This window comes from Budorcas taxicolor, chromosome 10, assembly GCF_023091745.1.
Source record: "Budorcas taxicolor isolate Tak-1 chromosome 10, Takin1.1, whole genome shotgun sequence".
NCBI classification, from domain to species: Eukaryota; Metazoa; Chordata; class Mammalia; order Artiodactyla; family Bovidae; genus Budorcas; species Budorcas taxicolor.
In genome coordinates, this window is record NC_068919.1 from 40,552,997 (window position 1) to 40,572,276 (window position 19,280).

Here is a 19,280-nt window from a genome sequence, read left to right on the forward strand (position 1 = left end):
ACACACAAACACACACACACACTTATACATGCCAATTTAAGTGTTATGAAGCAGAAGTAGTAATTAGGGCATGTGAGAAAGGACTTACTCTGATGCGGGTGGCGCTGATGAAGAACACATAATACTTCCCTGAGGGAGGTAAAAAGCTAAAGGTAAGAACAAAAATGTTTGTTCTCACTCTGCTTAACAATAGCAAGCATGTTTATAAGGCTTACAATGCACCATGCTCTGCTCCAAGCAGTTCTTATGTATGTCTTAACTCTCTTTATCCTCCCAACCACCCTATGAAGTAGGTAAAATTATTTTACTACTATTATTTACTATTACCAAAATCACTGTGGACCGGGACTGTGGCCATGAAATTCAAAGACGCTTGCTCCTTGGAAGAAAAGCTATGACAAATCTAGATAGCATGTTAAAAAGCAGAGACGTTACTTTGCCAACAAAGGTCTGTATAGTCAAGGATATAGTTTTTCCAGTAGTCATGTATGGATTTGAGAGTTGGATCATAAAGAAGGCTGAGCACTGAAGAATTGATGTTTTTGAATTGTGGTGCTGGAGAAGACTCTTGAGAGTCCCTTGGACCGCAAGATCAAACCAGTCAATTCTAAAGGAAATCAACCCTAAATGTTCACTGGAATGCCTGATGCTGAAGCTGCAATACTTCAATACCACCTGATGCAAAGAGCTGACTCACTAGGAAAGACATGATGCTGGGAAAGATTGAGGGCAGGAGGAGAAGGGGCTGGCAGAGGATGAAATGGTTGGATTGCATCAGTGACTCAATGGACATGAGTTTGAGCAAACTCTGGGAGACTGTGGAAGAAGGGAAGCCCGGCATGCTGCAGTTCATGGGGTCACAAAGAGCTGGACATGACTGAGCAAACTGAACAACAAATTTCCTTTAACAAATGAGGAAACTGAGTCAAAAGGTGGTGAAGTAAATTGTACAAAACCAATACCCTCGAAATTTGAATCCATACAGTCTGACTCCTTATTTTTGACAACTGTTTCATTAACACAAATCAAGCAAATTAAACTCTCCTAAGCAATCTGTGGTCTTCCCTAGTGGCTCCGCCTGCAATTCGGGAGACCCGAGTTCGACCCCTGGGTTGGGAAGATGCCCTGGAGGAGGGCATGGCAACCCACTCCAGTATTTTTGTCTGGAGAATCCCCATGGACAGAGGAGCCTGGTGGGCTACAGTCCATAGGGTCACAAAGAGTCAGACACCACTGAGCGACTAAGCACACACACACAAGCAATCTATCCCTAACTTAGATTAATTCAACATTTCAAGCTGGATTTATACATTTAATATATTTGATTTGTGAGTACTTCACCTCCCTGATAAGTACTTACTTAAGTGCATAATGCATAATCCTTTATTAAATCTAATGAATTAAACACTATGTATGTACTTTGATATGACATTACCTTGTATACTACAAACATTTAAAACACAAATAATCATCCTGAAGTCAACACAAAAGCATCCAGATGAGTTTTCTTGTTCTTTTTCTGTGCTCAATTTATTTTTTATTTTTCTAGGATTGCATAGTCCAACTATAGGGCACTGGGAGAGGTACAATACCAGATTAGGAGGGCTAATATTTCTGGGCCAAAAATTCTGTCAAACTGTAGTATTATTCAGTGGTTAAAGATTTAAGACTGGACAAAGCTTCCAAGGGCTAGCAGCTCCCAGCACAATTCTACTGAAGCCCTTCTGTACACCTGCTATATTAATAGGGCCCTTGGGTCAATGGTTATCAGAGGAGATGGGTCTGATTCCCTGCATACCCTGAATTCAATCGTTACCTCCATAAGCAAGTCTTTTTTAGCTTCTATTTGTATTGTCTAATTTGTGTAGGCAGAATTCTCACCCACCACATAGGTTGCTTCTAATTTCCTTCATGTCAACATTCTTCTCATATGTTTCTTCTTCTTGGAATTCCAACCACAACTCAATAGATGATTACAAGACATATTTGTTGAAATTTTCACTTTTTATTCCATTATAAATAGGGGGTACTGGTGTGCTTCCAGGTGGTATTGACAAGAGGACCTGAAATCTGCCCCCAGATCACAGCCATTCTTCCCTAGGTGGATCCCAGGGAAGGTAGGTTTACAGAATAATGATAAGTAAATGGAAGTGAAGTCCTACTTTATTAATCAGCTGGAAAACACTCTAAAGCCACCTCCTACCTAAGGGCATAGAAGGAAGAAGTGGAAAAATGTGTAAACCATGCCCACATATGCCACACTTCCACCCCTTTGAAAGCCCCTCTTCCAGAAATTGAGCTGAACCAGTAAATTGAGCTGAACTATGATGACAAGTCAGATCACTGCTTCTCATTTTATGGCAGAACCAGAAAGAGGTATAAAAAATGGCAGAGAGAGATTCTCTTGAAATGATTCCCCTTGAGGCCTTAACTATCCTTGGTTGTATTCTTTTCACAGATCAACTTAAAAGAACACAATGAACATTGTCATCTTTTTCATAAACATTCATGTATACCTCATCATTCATGAAAGGCACCAACACATCTCAGAGACCAACGGACTAGTATTTGAATCCCTCTTTTGACTAGCTCCTGCTTCTGCGAACTTGGACAAATGGTTTAAACTTTCCAGGCCTCAGGTTCACACATTTGCAAAATGTATTCAATTTCAACTACTTACTGAAGCTATGATGATGATAAAGTGAGATTACAGATATAAAATATAGGACATATAGCACTCACAGATATTAGTTCCCTCATTCAGAAACTACCTCATCTCTTCAACTGAAATAAATTGCTCTCCTTTGCTGAAGAATACAGCTTACTTCAGTTTGGTTCATCCAAGTTTATAATATAAAACAATATATCATTGGCCTATGAATAGTGACTGTGTCACTATCACTTGCTTCTTTGAATTTCAAAGTTATAACAATTACCCAAGGCTAGTTCATTACTCTCATTTTAAAATAAATAAGACTATTTACGTTCAAGGAGAAATGATATGTCCTCAGAATTATAGGTATAATTCGTGTTAGCTATGGTAGGCCATGGTAGTTAGTGCTCTAGGTCTTTGCCAAATGTGATTCCATATTGACTAATCACAACTCACTGAATGGAATAGCTTCATAATGTCCTACTGCAGCTACATGACCTACCTGTAGACAGCATTTTTCTTAGGCTCTTTGCTCATTTTTCTCAAAATTAAACAAAAGGTTTAGCTTCATGAGAAAATAAAAGATATCCACCCATTTTATGTTATAGGAGTTTTTAAAAAACAAAATTATATCAGACCAAAAGAGGGTTTATTTATGACAGAATCATTGGAAGTAGGGCATGAATTGCTCATAATTTTAAATTACAGCCCCATTTCAATTTACTTCCATGTCTTACCACAGGAATACTCAATTACCATTGAGCAGGATCGTGCCTAAGCCACAATTTGCTGCAAGCATGCATTCCTATGGCTTCACTTCTTGGCTGGATGCCTTCGGAAAGGAACAAAACTTACCCACACCACCTTCATCTTTTAAGCCAAAAGCCAGTTGCTACAGGAGAGCAAAAAACATCAATAAGATAAATAGAAAATGTTCTATTTTACTTTGAAGACTTGAATTCAGTTCTGCACTCCCATGTATAATTAATAATTATTCTTAAATGCAAATGTCCATAAATATAAAATGGTCAGTCCATATTTCTGGGTGCCTTACTTTTGCTGCTTAAAAGGTTGAGCATAAGTACAATTCATTCTACTTGGAAAGAAAGAAAAAAGCAAGCACACAATTAGCTACAGAAAGCCAGGTTACCATAGCAACATGGCAAGGCTAAAATGATCTTTCAAACTTTTGCAGCACTGTGTGTCAAAGGAAAGTTTGAGCTCTTTCATCCTTCTTCCTGGGATGGAAAAGGCACACTTTGTTTTCATCCAAAAGGAGCATCTGCTTCTTTATGATCTTCTCCAAATATCTTGTAGCTGCTGAAATGAAGGTATATAGGACTAAAAAGACTGGACTATTCTGAGTACTGTGGGTACCAAGCTTACGTTTTAAACAGCCTATCCTGACCCAGCCTCAACCAGAATGACCTTCCTATTCCCACAGACCCCCAAATCCTGCTCTGATGCAACACTATCAGAATTGAGACAGAAAAGTCCAGCGCTTTATGAACTTTTTCAGAGAACAAAACACATAAAGCCCCCAAAATGGTATTTACAAAACTAGCATAACCATGATATTAAAGTTAAAAAAACATAGTTCAAGAAAAAAGAAAAAACACTAGGTCAATCTCACCTATTGATTATAGATGTAATATATTAATACTAGCTAAAATGCTCACAAACCAATCTGCACATGTTAAAAAATACACAAACCAGGAAAATCAATGATTCTTTAATATTATGAGTCCATGAGTGGAGAATAAAACATTGATTCAAATTCGAAATTATTAGAAACATTGACCTATATAGTGAATAATTATTCAAATTAAAAAGCAGTGGTCCTCTCAATAAGTCCTGCAAAATTATTTGACAAGTTTGGTACCATATCTCAATACAAATGTAAAAAATTCTTTGAAACCAGGAAAAGAAGAGCTACTCTATAAACAAAATGTTAAACAGAGCTTTGCTGCAGTTTCATAGCTATTTCTGAAGTCAAAATCTGAAAAAGAATGTTACGTCACACATTTCTAAAGAGGGGTGCCAGGATTCCTCTCTCCTCTCCATGTGCCCTTCAAACTCAAGCCTGGTAAGGGTGGAGAGGGCTTCAGATCATATGACTAATTACCAGAGTCTGATTCAGGGGGTCTAAGGTTGAAGCCCAAAAAACTGAATTTTTAATACCACTCCAAAGTATGGGGAATATTGTACTAAAGAAAGAGAAAGATAATAATGGGTTCCAGAATTTTAGCAGTTATTTCTGAATAATGAATGAGGAAATGCAGGCTGGAGAACAGAACAAAAATAGTCCATAAAGAACATCATATCTGAAATGCTTATTTCCAGAGGCCAGAGGACTTCCCAAGCCCAATGCCTCACAATAGTGGGCAAAAGCACATGATTATAAGTCACACAGATGATGCCACCACATTAGTAGATCATGCTGTGGACACCAAGTGACATCAGAATAGCTCTTGGAAACAAAAGTTCTGAGTACAATCATATCAAGGTCAGCTGATACCAGAAATCTCATAGCCAAACAAAATTCAAAATAAACTCTGATAAGGAACACTTGTGTTCTTGTCTGTCTAACCCATCTTTGAGCCTCCTTCAGGTTTTAAAACCAGAAACAATTAAATAGCGAGAACAAGTAGAAATAGGTTTGCACTTGTAGAGTTACGAAGTGTGTGCCCATACCTGACAGAAACTCATGACTTGCTGCTTTAATTCTAAAAGTTCAGCTTGTAAAAGATGTCCAAAATTTCATCTACAAGAATGAAAGAAACATACACTTTTTCCTTTTGCCCATGAATTTTTCACATTTTCCTCCAAAACAGGGATAGTAACCTTCTAAGAAGTGGCCATTACAGCTTTCTGACCAGGATGCCTTCAGACAGGCTGCTCCCATGGCATCTACATTTCTAAAAAGCTATTGACCTTGGACTGCTTGATACAAATAAAATTAAGAGCCTGCTTATATTCTATCATCTACCTTGTAGAGGAAGGGGAGATATTGGTAGAAAATAATAAAACCATCTTAATCATTATTCTTCTTATGAAAGGAGTATTAGTAGGGGAAAGTGCTATTTTTGGATCACAATTTCTGGTAGTTCTTTCCAAAGGAAGTCTTTTTGTTTTGAATACCTTAATGAGTTTTGTGATTAGAAGCTGAGAAAAAGTACTTTGCACACACACAAAAAAATAAACAAACAGTAAGAAGAGTTTGGAGTTACCTGTGCTATCCAGCGGCAAAAAGAATTGGAGAGAAGAACTGGAAAGGGGAAAAGAGAGAGGCAGTCAAGATGGTGTATGGCCAGAATCTATGAGTGGTGATACCACTGATGAAAAAACCTCAGGTTACAGAGGATGAAAAAAAAAAAATTCCTAATTTGAAATGGCACTTCCGTAGAATAAATCTGTCCATAACCCACTGTAGTTTATCAGGAGAGTCTATCACATACATCTGCCCTAAGACAATAGCTTTTATGAATACTGTGCTGAAGGTTCATATTTGGGATTCCACATGGTAGAGTAAAAGAAGCAAGCAAAGAAGGGTGATTCAATTCCTGAATTAATTCTGAGGAAACAGTTTCGCATCAGATGTGAGCATAATATAAACCCCTGAAGAGATCTTTGAAATACACATTGTATGGAATAGGAAGCTCTAAGCAATCTTATCCAGATATTAGTAGAAGGAAGACATGCCACCATCTCATTTCCAAGAAATACAATTATAACAAATAGGGAAGAAAAATATTTAAAATTTCTCACACTCAGAATAAGGCCACATCCAGAGAAACAAGCCTTTACATTTGAGTATCTATCCTTTAAGCAATAATTTTTCCTCTTCTCTGTATCTCTATGCACAGACACATACCCACTGGTTTTATTTAAATAGACTCATGCAATTCTTTAATCATACATTTTAAACTTCCATTCCCCACAAAATCCATTCTGAGTTTTTCTCCAAATGCCACAGAATTTCACAAAAGATTAAAAATTCACCACAATGTCAGAAATAGAGAGTAACATTATCATTACCACAATCTGGGAGTACAGTAAGTTGAAGTTTTTTGGAACTGGATTTAGATAAAACTATTTGGATGCCAACATATGATATAATCTGAGTTTTTGCTTCACAAATTAAGAGTTACCTAAAAGAGATACAAAGATGACCCCCCACCAACTGCCCTCAAAACCAAGAATGAAGAGCCTAGCCCCATCAGCCAACACTCTGTAACCCTTTGACTCTGCCATTTATTTGTAAGTTTTCCATCCTCTTTATTGTACATAATTGTTAAAAAAAAAAAAAAAACTTGCAATATAAAAGTGTATACAATGTGATGAGTTAACCTTGTGAAAAGATTTCCCCCCATCACTTATACCTAAAAAGGAATGAAATTGCGTCATCCAGTTTCTTTTCTTGAGACTGATTAGCAAATTTCAACTATACAATAGTATTATCAACTATAGTCATTATGCTATACATCAAATCCTGAGAACTTAATCATCTTATAAGTGAAAATTTTATACGCTTTTACCAATCTCTCCCCATTTCTTCTAACTCCGAGCCCCTGACAGCCACTATTCTACATTGTTTCTAGAAATTGAATTTTTTCCCTAAGAATTCATATACAAGTGATACCATTTGTCTTTCTCTATATGGCTCACATAATGCCCTCAAGGTCTATTATCTCAAATGGCAGGATTTCCTTTTTTATCATGGCTCATCGTGTGTGTGCGTGTGCGTGTGCGTGTGCAACGCATCACATCTCCTTTATCCACTTTTCCATGGATGGACACTTAGATTGTTTCCATATCTTGGCTACTAGGAATAATACTACACTGAATTCAATGAATGTATAGATAACTCTTTGGTATCATGCTTTCATTTTCTTTGAATATACATCCAGAAGTGGGATTGCTAGACCATATGGTAGTTCTATCCTTAATTTCTTGAGGAACATACATATTGCTTTCCCTAGAGATTGTACCAATTTACACGCCCACCAACAGTGTAGGAGGGATCCCTCCTCTCCACATTTTCACCAGCATTTGCTATCTCTTGTTTTTTTGATAATAGATGTCCCAACAGGTGTGAAGTGATAAATTATTATAGTCTAATTTATATTTCCTTGGTTAGTGATGTTGAACACCTTTCCCTGTACCTATTGGCCATTTATATGTTTTCTTTGGGAAAATGCCTATTCAGATCCTTAGCCCAATTTTTAAACTTAGTGTTTATTTTGCTGTTGAGTTGTACCAATTTATTTTGTTATCAACCCCTGATTTCATGTATGGTTTGCAAGTATTTTCTTCCATTCCATAGATTGTCTTTTCATTTTGTTGGTTCTTTGGCTGTGCAGAATTTTTAGTCTGATTCAGTCCCATGTGTTTATTCTTGATTTTACTGCCTTTACTCTCAGTGTCAAATCCAAAAAATGACTGCTAAAATCAATATCAAGGAACTAAATCTCCTGTTTTTCTCCTAGGAATTTTACAGTTTCCGGTCTTACTTTCAAGTCACTAATCTGTTATAAGTTGGTTTTGTGTGTATGGTATAAAACAGGGACTCCATTTTATTCTTTTGCATGTGGCTTTCCAGTTTTCCCAACACCATTTGCTAAAGAAACTACAATTTCTCCATCATCTACTCTTGGTGTCTTTCTCAAAATTTAATTGACCATATATGCATGGTCATATATATGTCATTATTTCTGGGCTATTTCGCTCCATTGATCTATGAGTCTGTATTATGCCAGTATTATATCACTTGACTACCATCTTGAGCCAGCATTTGATTATGCCCTCACCTCCTGGAACATGAGTGTGGTTTCCCATTTAACACTTAGGATTTCAGAGGGTCATTCTCTTCCCCAAGCTTCTTAGGGAACTCTGTTCTCAAGCAGGGACAGTTCTCTCCTTAAGAGGAATATCTGAGTCAGATGTACAGACAGTAAATTGCTCATTATATTACCAACATCTAACAGCAAGAACTCTAAGGAAAAAAGTAAGAAGAATTCTGAGATGGTAATGATGAGAAAATATTTTCTGAAGTATGTGTTATGCTAAATATTCTACTGGGCAAAGGGGGAAATGCATAATAAAGTGTCTTGATTCTTCCAAGTGGAAGGTTAATCCTAGTGTTTGAAAAGTTATCTAACCTGTTAATGAATTTTAAGTAGCATAAATATCTAAGCACTTTGGAAAACAAAGTACTCTGCAAAGAGTTTCATTTTGGAGAACAGAAGGAATTTGGTTTAGGTAGAAATTTTTTTTAAAGATTTACCAAATGTGTATTAATCATCTTCTATGGGATTTTTTAAGAAATCAGAATAAGAAAAACATACCTTTCCTCTGACTTTTAGGATTTTGTTTCCTAAAGGGACAGGTCACTAAGAGTCGAACACAACTTCATGACTAAACAACAACAACAGAAATACAGATACATTAACTTATAGTTAGAAATTCAAATATCATATACATAAAAATTAATAGTAAGAAAAAGTGAGTGGAAGTCAAAGGAAAAGACTAAAGCTCAGTGACAATTAAAATCAGGTAACTGATTTAAGCAACAGTAAGAACTGGACATGGAACAATAGACTGGTTCAAATTGGGAAAGGAATATGTCAGGCTTGGATGACTCACAAGCTGGAATTAGATATGCAGATAACACCACTTTAATGGCAGAAAGTGAAGAGGAACTAAAGAGTCTCTTGACGAAGGTAAAAGAGGAGAGTGAAAAAACTGAAATCTCAACATTCAAAAAATGACATCATGGCATCAGGTCCCATCACTTCATGGAAAATAGAAGGGGGGAAAAGTGGAAACAGTGTCAGATTTCATTTTCTTGGACTTCAAAATCACTGCAGATGATGACTGCAGCCACAAAATTAAAAGACGTTTGCTCCTTGGAAGAAAAGCTATGACAAATCTAAACAGTGCATAAAAAAGCAGAGACATTATTTTGCCAACGAAAGTCTGTATAGTCAAAGCAATGTTTTTTCCAGTAGTCATGTACCGATGTGAGAGTTGGACCATAAAGAAGGCTGAGCACTGAAGAAGTGATGCTTTCAAACTGTGGTGTTGGCGAAGACTCTTGAGAGTCCCTTAGATAGCAAGGAGATCAAAGCAATAAATCCTAAAGGAAATCAACCCTGAATATTCATTGGAAGGACTGGTGCTGAAGATGAAGTCCCAATACTTTGACCACCTGATGCAAAGAGCCGACTCATTAGAAAAGACCCTGATGCTGGGAAAGATTGAGGACAAGAGAAGAGGGCGACAGAGGATGAGATGGTTGGATGGCATCATTGACTCAATGGGCATAAGTTTGAGCAAACTCAGGGAGACAGTGAAGGACAGGGAAACCTGGCATGATGTAGTTCATGAGGTTGCAAAGAGTCAGACATAACTTAGCGACTGAACAACAACAACTGGATGATAAAGACCATTAGCAAACCAAACCCAACCCTTTACCATCTCATATTCCTGTTTCTTTTGGAGAGGCAGGTAATACCAGATTTTATTAATGTTCGGTCAAATCTCAAGTGTTATACTTCAGGGTTATCTTCATTCAATTCATCTTTCCTTTCTTCCTCTTCTCTTCACTGGTACCCAACATGGGTTCAAAAACAGTTGCAAAAGTGAAACCCATAAATCAGCATCCAATGTTAATATGGAGAATCTGAAGCTCAACACATTTTTAGTACCTCACTGCAGCTTTGTGAAATACCTTAAAACAAATTATATACTCCAGGGACATGAGTTTAACTGCAAGAGACATCCATCCACTATATTTTTACTGTGTGCATCGGACTGGGTTTGGGTTTTGGTTGTTTTGTTTTAGTTTGGCTTTTTTAGATATTATACAGCTTTCAGATAAGAATTAACTGATATCACACATTCTCTTTTTAACACATACATTTTCACAGCATTTTCTTCTCATATCACTCTAAGTTGCTTTGTTAATTACACACACTTAGTCATTATGATCACAAAATCATAATTATATCTAAGTGATTTGACAATGGCACATCCCCATTATGAGAGTGTGAATTCTGAGCTTGTTTTCTGAGCCATTAACCATCATTAGATATGAGAAATTGCAGTCAATTTTCACTGTGTTATCCAATGTGTCACTCAAGGATTTAACAAATGCTTAGAAATATGCTTAGATTATAATCTGAACACCAATTTCTCTGTGAAATTTCATTATATCAAAACAAATATAAGCTTGTGAGTAAAATACTTACGTTTATAAGTATGCAAGGTTTTGACGCTATAATTAAAGTCTCTTTCATTGCACATTTAACACACAATCTGTGTTTACGTAAAGTTAAGGTCTTGCAAAGAATTACTGGTTTATTCACTAAGGAAATGAAATATGCCAGCTGGCTTGTGAGATTAGACTATTTTGTTTATACCTTGGTAATCTCCCAAACCAGAAAAATACAGAACATATTACTTCTGTGTAGTAAAGGTTTATTTATATATGCAAGCTTTATCAGAGTATCAAAAATACATCATACACAGGTGTGTATTGTTTTAAGAAAAACAATAAACCAATATTTACTGAAAAATTAAGCATGGCAGCTAGCATTTTAAAGACATTCTGTGCTATTCCAACAGATTGTGCTGTGATATTAAGTTAAAAAAGTAGATAGGACTAGCAGCACAATGTGATCTCGGTATTTTTTGATAAAGGTTATTACTCAGGTCAACTCTTGAGTGCAATAATACTTTGTTCAAATGAAAGCACTTATAGATGTCTAATATTTCAAAGACAGGTGAATAAATAGTGGGCAAGAAACTCATTTTGCCTTCTCCATCCCTACTCTCCTCTCTGAATTCAGCCCAAGATAATTTCCAAAACCATATTCAGAAAAACTATAGTAAAAAGTACTTAATATTTTACATCATGTTGAGGTGGGGGGGGTATCACTTTAAATAGCACACTTGTTAACTATAAAGAGGGGCAGGCTTTCAGTGACGCAAATCCAGGACGACTTTCAGAAATTGGGTATGTGGCACCATTTGCCATTTATTTTTTGTCTGGATGGGCAATAGTCCTATTCTCAGACTATGCTGTAATAGTTAACATTATCTCCAATGAATCTTTGTATGCTGGGTTAGTGATATAGCTCTCTATCACCAACTAAGAAATTATCTGTTGCTCCTCCATGGACAGCACATAAAAATTAATAGCAGCTCACAAGTTTATTTATCTGAGTAGATGAGTTTTTGTTTCATTTTGTGTTTAATGTCACAGTTTGAAAAAACTGAAGCAATACATTTCCATCAGACTTAAGAGTGAGTAGGTTGCTTTCAAACTCAAAATGAAACTACTTTATTGCTCTCTGACATGGCTATAAAGTCCATAGAAAAATAGAACACTCTACTGCTGTCCATTATGGGATATATAATAAAAGAACCCCAAATCCAATTTAAGACTGCACCAACATCAGTAAATTTGTGGAGTCAAATAAACTTATTTTAGTGGGTAAAAAAAAAAAAAATCAGCCAAAATACTTGTTTTCTGAGTGGACCAGATGTTTGTATAATGGTCCTGGAAATAGACCTCCTGTCAGCACCTCCCTGAGAGAGTAAGGGCAAACTGGACAATGAAAGGACTCACATAACTTCAGATTTCATTGAACAAAGCTCAACTCTCATAACTAGTGGGAAAAATAATAAACTGTCCTTTATTCAACAAATATATATTGAGACTTAATACAATGTCATTGTTCTAGACACCTGGGACCAAACAAAGAACCAGAAAGAAACACTTTCCCTTGTAGAGTCTACATTCTTACATTTGGTCTGAGAGGAAAGTAGACATTCTAAAAGCTAATTTCTATAATACATAGGGGTTAAATGCCATAGGAACAGAAAACAAAGCAGTATAGGAATGAGATGTGTGTGAGACGGGGTAGGCTTTGCAGTCTTAAATAAGGTGGTCAAGGTGGCACTGATTCAAGACTTAGGAGAAGGTTGGAGAGCAAACCAGACAGACACCTGGGAAAAGAACATTCCAGGCAGAATGAACAGCCAATGCAGAGACCCTATGACAGCAACCTCAGTTGCCTGTTCATAGAGAAATGAGGAAGCTCTAGAGGCAGGAGCAGCAGTGACAAGAGAACAGCAGAAAATAAGATCTGAGGCCTGGCTTTATACGAGGTCGTCTCCCAACCAACTTCCTGCTCCAGGCAGGGCCAAGTCTTGGTCCACAGTTGCCTCCCCTGACCCCTAGCATCACTTAGGTATGAAAGATCTAAATCTCACCTTTGGACACCTTCAGGGGATATAGCAGTTTCAAGTCTCCTTTACTTCAAATATGCATATTCTCATTTCTTTACTGCCCATTTAGTATTTTTTTTTAGGATAATGAAATTCTAAGCACAGAAGTTTTTGTTTGTTCACTTATTTTTAAATTATTTCTTCTAGTACTTTATATGTTTTGTAGCCAGTTTAGAGAACTTAGGCCTGCCAACTTACCAGAAATATTTAGCATTTAGCCATATAAACCATATAAAATTGTCACATTTATAAGTTAAAAATCATCAAATTTTAGAACCTCCAAATAGCCTTATCACACCTCTTGTGGTATTTTTTCATTACTTTTAATACCTTAGTAGCCAGAAATACATGTGGCATATATTTTGAAATACATGTGGCAAAGACTGTTGGCTGCCTACACAGTGGCCACTTCCTCCATCTTTTTGGTAGCAGAACTTGACTTTTATTTGAGATGACACTGACCCCAGGGAACAGCACCTATTCCCAATCTCCTTTGCAGGCAGGCATGGTCTTTGTCTAAGATCTGTCTAGTGACATACAAGCAGATGTATTATTAATATGTAGAACTTTCAGGAAATTTTCTTAGAGAGGAATTTACTTGACAGGGAGGTTCTTGGTGCATTTTCTCTTTCCTCCCTTTTTCTCCTTCCTGCTTCCTTGAATGTTATTGTGATGGCAGGAGCTCCAGCAGTCGTAATAAACCATGAGCTATCACTGAATATAGTAGCCACAAGCAAAAGTGACAGAAAAAAGGTAACAGGATATCAGAGTCACTTATGACCTTGTGAAGCTTTCAATAGTAGCCCTGGAGTAACAATATGCAGACATTTTTAATGAAATAGATTAAACCTTATATTTAGGCCTCATTTCTATGGGGTTTTTTTTCACTATGTGATTTATTTAAAACCACAATGAGGTACCACTTCACACCAGTCAGAATGTCTGCAATCCAAAAATCTGCAAGCAATAAATGCTGGAGAGGGTGTGGAGAAAAGGGAACCCTCCTACACTGTTGGTGGGAATGCAAACTAGTACAGCCACTTTGGAGAACAGTGTGGAGATTCCTTAAAAAATTGCAAATAGAACTGCCATATGACCCAGCAATCCCACTGCTGGGCATACACACCGAGGAAACCAGAATTGAAAGAGACACATGTACCCCAGTGTTCATCGCAGCACTGTTTATAATAGCCAGGACATGGAAACAACCTAGATGTCCATCAGCAGATGAATGGATAAGAAAGCAGTGGTACATATACACAATGGAGTATTACTCAGCTGTTAAAAAGAATACATTTGAATCAGTTCTGTTGAGATGGATGAAACCGGAGCCGATTATACAGAGTGAAGCAAGCCAGAAAGAAAAACACCAATACAGTATACTAACACATATATATGGAATTTAGAAAGATGGCAATGATGACCCTGTATGCAAAACAGCAAAAAAGACACAGATGTGTATAGCGGACTTTTGGACTCAGAGGGAGAGGGAGAGGGTGGGATGATTTGGGTGAATGGCATTCTAACATGTATACTATCATGTAAGAATCGTATCACCAGTCTATGTCCGATGCAGGATACAGCATGCTTGGTGCTGGTGCACGGGGATGACCCAGAGGGATGTTGTGGGGAGGGAGGTGGGAGGGGGGGTTCATGTTTGGGATGGCATGTACACCCGTGGTGGATTCATGTCAATGTATGGCAAAACCAATACAGTATTGTAAAGAAAAATAAAGTAAAAATAAAAATTTTAAAAATAAATAAATAAATAATAAAACCTAACTTTAGATAAATAAATACAATAGAAATTATTTTCAAAAATTAATCTATTTAAAAGTGGTAAGAGAAATCATTTTAGGTTTTTTTGCCCACTGATTAAACAACCAGTTATGTATGTAGGAAAAACACCATCTAATCATCTAGACATGTATAGACCAAATGAGTTTTTAAATTTTTGTTTTCCTTTGGAAAACAATTTGTGGCCATGGTATATTAAGTTTGTGATTGCACTGCTGATCACCATCTTAAGAATGGTAAAGCAGGTATGACAGTTTATGAGTACATAGATGAAAATCTTTAGGAGTTCAACTTATTCCACGTGAAACTATTTGAATTTTATTTTTTCTCTCTGAAAAATGAATCTGCTATTTCCTTTTCATTTGCTTCACCAGATTTAATTTTTATTAAGTTTTACAGCATTGCATCTTAATACTAGTTTCTGAGTAAAATTAATATAAAGCATATGGTTACTAAAAGTAGAAAAACCATTACTGCAAAATTCTAATATTCTGAGAACTGTTTACTATTAAGATAGTCTAATCTTTAAACTATTCTTAAGTGTAAGCTGATGTGGAGAAAGTTAATGTACATTTTAGTGCTTCTAATGAATATTTTAAAAGTCAGTAAAGGAGTAATAAAAATACAGATTTGAGAACACTTATCAACATTTATACCTCAATAAGCCAAAGAATAATTATAATATTTGAAATAATTTTGAAATATATATTATGCTTGTAAGTTTTAAAATATAAAAGTAAAATGGTCCTCATGAATTAAACTAATGAGGTTTTTAAATCTCACATTAAGTTGGTTATTGTCTAACTATTTGAATCAGTGGCTCTTAATTCTATCCTGGGAAACGATGCCATTCATTGCAGTTTCCACTGGTCGATAGTCAAATAATAAGAATACAGACAATGCAGTAAGTGTTTAATAAAGCTGACCTAATTCAATTTTTAAGCACTGGAATGTTCTTCATAGAGAATAGACTGGTGGTGGCCAAGGGGAAAGGAAATGAGAGAGAGATGGACTGGGAGTTTGGGTTTAGCAGATGGAAACTAGTATATATAGCATGGATAAATGACAAGGTCCTCCTGTATAGCACAGAGAACTATACTCAATATCCTATGATAAACCATAATGGAGAAGAATATAAAAAGAATATATGTATGCGTGTGTGTGTGTCCTAACTGAGTCACTTTACCGTATAGATATTTAATAGACATGTTTCTCGCTGTGTCTTTGGGGTGACCCAAGGCACAGTGCTGCAGGCATAGCATTGTCATCCACAAGAGATAGCTCTCTATACTCAACAAATTCTAAAAAACAAGACACAAGCTTCCCATATATAGCTTATTAATTGGGAAAAACAATTTTAATGACTATTCAGTGAATAAGCCAAACAAAAATTGGATCAGGTAATCACATTAACATCCCCCTTGAGGGACAGAAGGGACCATTTCAAATGTGGTACCTGAGCAGGACCTGTTACCACTTTTGTGATATTCAGAGCAGGAATGTATATCCTCCATATAACCACAAGGAAACATTATACAAAAATTAAGAACATTTGACAAAGAAACTAGACTGTATTCTTCAAAACTATCAATGCCATGAAAGACAAAACACAGTTAAGGAACTGTCCTAAATGAAAGGAGACCAGACACAATGTGTAATCTCAGACTGGAAGGGGGAAATTTCAGTGAAGAGTATTATAAGAACAAGTAACAGAGTTGGAATATGAATGATATATTAAAGTATTGCATCATGTTAAATTCTGTAAATTTGATAACCTTAAATGATTATTAAAATATTCTTGATTTAAGAAAACTAGAGTATTAAGAGGTAAAGAAGTATGATGTATGTAATATACTTTTTCTGGGGGAAAAAACAGAAAAACTGTGTGTGTGTGTGTGTGTGTGTGTGTGTCTGTGTGTCTGTGTGTCTGTGTGTGTGTGTGTCTGTGTGTCTGTGCGTCTGTGTGTGCGTGTGTGTGTGTCTGTGTGTCCTGCTGCTTCTACTTAGTTGCTTCAGTCATGTCCAACTCTATAAGACCCTATAGACTGCAGCCTGCCAGGCTCCTCTCTCCATGGGATTCTCTAGGCAGGAGTACTGGAGTGGGTTGCCATAACCTCCTCCAGGGCATCTTCCTGACCTAGGAATCGAACCCTGGTCTCCTGCATTGCAGGCAGATTCTTTACAGCTGAGGCGCCAGACAAGCCCATATATATATACACACATATATACATACATATGTGTATTATATATGGAGAGAGAGAGAAAGAGAACAATGGAACAAATGCAGTGAACTGTTCAAACTTGGTGAGTCTGGATAAATGTCATACAGAAATTTCTGTTACCTCTGTTTCTCTGGAAAACCCTGATATAGAACATAGACAGGAAACCATTCTGGTCATAACTCTTGGTGGAACAAATCATTTGTAACAGACCAATGTCTCCACAGAAATGACAAGGCTACTGCTGATTCGTCCAACAAGGCTACTGCTGATTCGTCCAAAATAAAGTTACAATGTAAAGAGCTCATGATCTTTCAGCTATTGTGCCCAGGGAAACAATTAAACTAGAGAATCAAAGAAATTACTGAAAAAATATCCTAAAATTCTGCTTGCAAAGGAAATATCAAGTTCTGGGGTTTTTTGTTTGGTTTGCTTTTTTTTTTTTTAGGGTTTTTTTTTCTTTCTTCTTTTGAGTTTCCTTGCCCTTTTCTATTCTTGGATGGAGAATGGCCCTACTGAGAACAAATAGGAATGAAAGACACCCACTCCTTTTCGCTAGTAGCTATTCTTCCTTTTGGTAATGAAAACCCCAGTGCTATATCTGGGCACATGGCTCCGCAGCTCCAGATTCTATCTCTGAGAGAGTTTGGCGTTGCTAACAGCCAAGTATGGGCCAATGGGATGTGAAGGAAGTGATGCACTTGACTTCTAGATTGTCTTCTTAAAAAGATACTTGTCCTAGATACGGTCTGCCCTGAATCCCTGCCACTATACAGGATGTGACAATGACGGGGACAACCACGGAACTCATACATGTTGAGGACAGTAAAGACCCCCCAGTTCAGGGACCACTCAGCTCCAAACTGTCATGTGAGAGAAATAAACTTGTCTTATTTACGCCACTGCATTTTCTGGTCTCTATGGTATAACACCACCCTAATGAACATACAAATTATTACTGAGAGTAGACTTACGTAACAAAAACATTATATGCAGCGCCCAGGAAAACACGCTCTCCAACACCTTCTTCAAAGTTGGCCAAAGAAGGGAAGAACTCTCCAGAGGTCATAGCCAAAAGGAACAACTCTATGGGCAGAGGCAGCAAGATGGGTCCTCCAAGGAACTCACTCTCCTACTAGAGGAGAGACCTCACAATTTCTACTCAATACGATTTGATAACTATGCTACTACTAACTGCTGTATATTCCCCTCTCCCTCTAGAATACAAAATGTATTTTCCTATTGCTACTCCACCATTGTACATCAGGTATGGTTACAGGATGGATGATATCTTGCCTTTTATTTTATATATTAGTTAACCAAGAAGAGCTGCAACAAAGCCCAGCAAAGAGGACAGGCACCACTCAGAGATCCTAGACTTTGATGTAGATGCAGTATTGGTGCCTCTCTCATAGAAAGGGTAGCTGTTCTATGTAGGGCACAAGAGCCACCAAGGGTACACACTGAGACAGGTATGCATGCATGAGCAGAGAAACATGGGAGGTCAGAGAGGTAGACCACGGAGAAGTCACCAAACTGTGCTCCCTTCTTCCTCAGAGTGAGCGAGTCCCCAGATTTTCAGCTGCTCATATATGGCCATACATCTGGAGACTGTAATGTCTAATCTTTCTTGCACTAAAGTATGGTGATGCAGCTAAATTTAAATCAATAGGCTAAGAAAAGAAGTGTTAGATGTAATTTCCAGTCATGCCCTTAATAATTTCTGCCAAAACTTTCTTTTACCTCCTTCCCAAGAGCTGGGAGATGCCACCACAGAGGTCACCACTGCAGTTTTATGTAAGGGTGACACAGCTGCCGCTCCAGCCCGAATTCCCTAGCTCTGGGCTATTATGTGAAATGGAAGTAATCTACCTATCTCTAGTCTCTTTGTTGTAACATCTCAGCCAATCATTAGATAATATAAGTTTAATTTAGCTTTGGGGAGCTTGACTCTAAAATAATACTTGACATTCCAAGAAAAGCAATAGGAAAATGCATATATTAGAAGAATATGAAAACTGAATATTCATAGCTACTTTGAGAACTAGAAGTTGTAAAAAAAAAAAAAAAATAGAAAAAGAAGAAAGCATACCCCAAAGCATACCTGATCATTCATTTTTCCATTCTCAGGAAAATAAAATTTGGCTTGTTAAGCTGAAGTTGCATTTAAGACAAAATACATATGCATAATGTTGAATGTCTGCCAGACAAGAGAACATGGCTGCTTAAAATGAATAAACTTTGTTAACAGATAGAAGATCAGATTTTCACGGTGTAAGAATTTAAAATGATATGAATTTCAGAAGATAAGAATT